Below are 5,000 nucleotides of genomic sequence, written 5' to 3' on the forward strand. Positions count from 1 at the left end.
CACGAGCTCTCATTGGTTGATTTGAGAGGTCAGGTCACGGTGCGTCTAAATTTAGTAACAAAACATGATTCCGATCTAAATTTATCCTCGAACGTGGCAATAGTGACCCACAATGCACCACGATAGCGTCAATGGCCGCTCCCTGACTGTCCCTGCCTTTGTTTACAATATTATGAATTCATTCGCTTTCGGACCTCACTCATCGCATTACAAGTTGATTTTGATGAACTTTGGTAATTCTTCACTCTATTCAAGTCACAGAATACTCAGTTTACAAGGTAAGCATAAGAAATACACCTCATTTTAATTTATTGCTTATTTTTATAACTAAACATGCCTTGTGAGATTGTGTGTTTGTTCGACTGTGCATCAGGTTGTTATCGCAAGTTAACTTTATTTTATGAAAAATAACAGGGCCAAACAATAATAAAATACTACCCCCCCCCCTCCCCAAACAAAATCAGCCCTCCATGTCAGGCGATAAAACCTAGACCTGATCAGATGTTTCAAGGTTCGATTCCCAGTCAATATGTTTCCAAATTTGTCAAGATCAAGACTGTCAAGAGGGTTCGTGAAGTTCGTGCGACTCACAAGAAGAAAAGACATTCTCAGTCTCAGGATCAGGACCCTTTTAAAAAAAAGTACTTTTCATTCAGTTATTGTAATTATCTTTATTTTGGCTGATACTGCATACATCGTCCACACTTTTCAACTTTTTTTTTCTTTGGAGGGGGGGGGGGGGGGGATTTATATCGGAAAATTGGGTTTGGTATGTTATGTTCGAGAGATAGTGATAGAGAGGGAGAGAAAGAGAGAGTAAATATCTATGATAGATAATGATAAGGTCTGTAGTGGTAGCAGTTTTAGTAGTGTTTGAAATGTCTAGGATAATGATAATGACAATGTTAGATAATGTTTTTTTTTTTCCAAATTATTTATTTTATTATTATTATTATTATTATTATTATTATTATTATTATTATTATTATTATTTATTATTATTATTATTATTATTATTATTATTCTTATTATTATTATTCTTATTATTATTTTTATTATTATTATTATTATTATTATTATTATTATTATTATTATTATTATTATATTATTATTATTATTTTTTTATTATTATTATTATTGTTGTTGTTGTTGTTTTAAACTTTAGCAATGGCATTTGCATGTACCATTTTCACTGCAGTGAATTTAATTTAATTTTTTGTTTTCATCGACAGCTAACATGAAAGAATTCAGTTGACTGTACTGGTGTCCTGACAATAAATAAAGATGCTGGCTCAAGGGCTATTCTGGAAAGGTGTGTTGAGGCCCTCCTGTGGCAAACTGATCAACCAGCAAACCATCATCTGGGCCAGCACAGCAGAGTGTCTGCATGTACTTTTTGACACTGGTTAGTAATGTTTCCAAATCTTTATAGCGCCTTTACATTTTGATTAATGATCAATAAAGTAAATACTCATTTTTCTAAATGAAAATGATAAAACATCATTTGAAATGAATTACTACTGAATATATTAACTTAATAACAGAAAATTGTTTGTCGCCAAGAGTTCTGTTCTGTGGATGTAAAAACAATGAAATTTCAACCGTGTTGGTGTGAATGATGACCATTTTATTTATTGGTCTTTCTTTGACAGATGCATTTTATGTCAATGACTTATAATGTATTTCCAAAAATTGCTAATGAAATATCTCTTTTTTTTTTTTTTTCCAACCAGAGCAAGATCAACCCTCTTTGTGGAACTACGGTACTGAAAAGCGGTGGCAAACAAGTGGTGTTGATTTTTCCTGCATTGAGGCGAAAGGAATTTTTTTCCAAGGGATTTGGGAAAGCAAATTGCTTTTTATTCTGAGCTATATATATTTGCATCATTTAGCTGTTTTATTGTATAAAATAGAATTGATTTTGCAGTTAAAATTGACTAGATATCTAATTTTATATGACTTGTCTCTCAAGCAGCATTGAAAAATGAGGGTAGCGCGCCATATCATATTTTACGAAATCATATTTCGAGACTTTTTAATATATCTAGAAATCTCTTTATAATCTATTGTATACAGTAAATAATTAGTTTTTGTGATTACAATAATGAATTCATAAGATATAAATCATATTTGACCTCAAAATTATTTATCTCTGAATACGGAAAAAATTGAATTTTATAGTATTTTTTTTTTTTAGGGGTATGCGTTAGCGAATCGATTATACATTTTTTAGACTTAGATTAAATTATAAAGTTTTCTTGTTTTCTTGTCCTATAATGGTCATATTTTGAAAGTTTGATGGATCATTTCTTTTACTCGCCTGCAAAATCAGTCTCAATGTCAAATTATTAAAAAAGTTTGCGCTTTCTCAAATTTCCGATTTATGTCATTTTCTGATTTTCTGGCAATCCTATCTTAGTCATTTTCCTTTAGATCATCTTCAAATTTATTCAGAATCTTTTCTATGATGTGTTTTACATCATGATGGAAGTTTTTGGGGGTAAATTAATATTTAACAATTTTATAAAATTTTAAATTCATTTTTTTCTGTCGATACGCGCCAAATTTTCAGTCAAAATCAAATAAAAATTCTAAAAATTTTATTTTCCAGACTATTGATAAATTCTTCCATCACGATATAGCTATTTATGTGAGAAACATTGTGTTTAAATTTGAAAGAAATTTATATGCTAGTTTTCGGTGCATCTATGTTAGAAATTTTAGGGTTTTACGTCTAATTTTAGCCTATAATGCTCCTTAAAAATTTTATTTTAAAAATTCTGAGTTTTTTTTAGGTGTTTAACATCAAATTATACATCACATTATTAGTTTATGTGATTTAATTGATGAATTTTATAAATATAAAGCATATATGATCGCTAAATTAATTTTTTTGTAAAAAACTGATATCATTCAATTTTTCCGCAAATTTTTTCTTAGGGGTATGGGTTAGCGAATCGATCATAATTTTTTCAGAATTTGATAAATGTACAAAATTTTACTGTTTTCTTGTTCCATATTGAATATACTTTGAAATTTTGATGGATGTTTGCCTTTGCTTGTCTGCAAAATTAACTTTATTATCAAATTAAAGACAAATTTTGCGTTTTCTCAAAATTCCATTTTGCGTCTTTTTCTGATTTTCTAACATTCATATCTGGATTATTTTCCATCAGATTGTCTTCAAATTTGGTCAGAATCTTTCTTATAATGTGTTTTGCACCATGACGTAGGGGTTTTGGGGTAAACTAAAATTGAGCAGTTTTATGAATTTTTAAATCGAATTTTTACTGTAATTCCGCGCCAAATTTTCTGCCGAAATCGAAAAAAAATTCTTAAAAATTTATTTTCAGGACTATTGCTAAACCTTTACGTCATGGTGTAGCTCTTGTTGTAAGAAACATTGTGTGTAAATTTGGAAGAGATCTATTCGTTGGTTTTGGCTGCATTACTGTAAGAAATTTTGGGATTTTTGGTCTATTTTTAGCCTATTTTTTCTCACTATGTCTAAAAAAAATTTTTTTTTTGGCTTTTTTTGGTATTAATCATCAAATTAGACCTCCTACCACCTGAAAATAACAAGGGAATAGCAATATTAGCATTACAATCAAAAATGGATTTTTGACTACAGGTCCCCCCTTAATAGAGCCTGCACTTTCTTCCCCCGCATATTTCATTGCCGCTTGCGTCTCTTTCCATTCATTGTTTGGATTGCTGTTTTGCTTTATTTTCCATAGACTTGAGTTAAGTTCATATTGGTAATGAATGCGACATTCTCGCTCATTTACTATTTTTGCCGTGTTTATTTTGACTGCCGTTTTACCTTTCTGTCTTCGTTGTCTGTACACATTTATGTTGAAATTCGTTTTTACAAGTTTGTGATCGGATGTTAGCAGTGTACCACCGTATGATCGCGAGTTGGTTGAGTAGTGTTTATGGCGGTGTCGACATATGATATAGTCTATTTGGTTGTGTATTGTTATCATTTTGTCTTGGGTTTGGTCTTTCCTTTGTCCTACCCATGATGTCTGGTGTCTTGATGGGTGGTTGAAAGCACTGTTTGTTATGAAAAGTTTTCTCTGTTCACAGAACTGGACTAATTTTTCTCCGTTATCGTTACGTTTTCCTTTTGAGTATGATCCTAAACATAGTGTGTCACTGTCGAGACGTTTTCCTACTTTGGCATTAAAATCTCCAGCAATTATTAATATTGATTTGTTTCCTATTTTGTTCAGTGTATCGTCTAGGTCTTTGTAAAATTTATCAGTTTCCTCTGGGTATTGTTTTGCGCGTTGACTTGTTGGTGCGTAAACATTTACGATTGAGATAGTGAACGTCTTCTTACCGTGATCGTCTTTGTTATTGTTATTCTGGTTCCTTGAATTGATCTTACACTTAAGCTCAAGAACACATATTCTGTCCGAAACATTCCATTCGTCACTAGTCAAATCCCTGCAGTTTTTATTTATGAGAAATCCACCACCATAGTGAGGTGAACTGGAAGCAAAGCACAGCAGTCTGTGACCATTTATTGTTTGGTCGACGCCATCTTGGATCTTCGTCTCTTGTAAACACAACACATCGATTTTATAACTTTCTAAATCTTGACACAGTTGTTCCTTTCGAATGTTACTTTTAATAGATCTTAAGTTAAAAGTTCCAATATTAAGATTAGTCCACATCAGGTAAAAATTAAAGATTCCACACAGTGAATAAATGGAAACATAAGACTATCCACTGAGCCGAAGCTCAATGTCAACAGGTGTCAGCCATATAGACATCATACAAAATACCCTCATGAAATATAACCTCCAAGTCAATGCCAATAAAACCGAATTTACAACAATATCGAGGAACAAAGAGGAATGGAAAAGAACAAAGAAAGTCGGCTCACTAATTGGAGACACCGAGGATGTACAAAGAAGAAAACAGCTATCAAACGCCGCACTCAGTAAACTCACCAATGTATGGATTAGAGGTGACAAAATAAAGAGAAAAAC

At 31.8% G+C, this 5,000-nt stretch overlaps 1 long non-coding RNA gene across 1 annotated transcript in view; it reads left to right on the plus strand.

Moving 5' to 3' along the window:
• The window catches only part of LOC144967674 (uncharacterized), a 4,828-nt gene extending 38 nt beyond the window's left edge, over nucleotides 1-4,790 (plus strand). The window contains exons 1-3 of the long non-coding RNA XR_013644436.1: nucleotides 1-278; nucleotides 1,233-1,405; nucleotides 1,734-4,790. The exon at nucleotides 1-278 is cut by the window's left edge and continues 38 nt beyond it. This is a non-coding gene — a long non-coding RNA (uncharacterized LOC144967674). The remainder of the gene's footprint in view (nucleotides 279-1,232; nucleotides 1,406-1,733) is intronic.
• The last annotated feature ends 210 nt before the right edge of the window (nucleotides 4,791-5,000 follow it).

The sequence above is a fragment of the Berghia stephanieae genome, chromosome 3 (assembly GCF_034508935.2).
Source record: "Berghia stephanieae isolate SIO BIC M18660-M18661 chromosome 3, UCSD_Bste_1.3, whole genome shotgun sequence".
In the NCBI taxonomy this organism is placed as follows: Eukaryota; Metazoa; Mollusca; class Gastropoda; order Nudibranchia; family Aeolidiidae; genus Berghia; species Berghia stephanieae.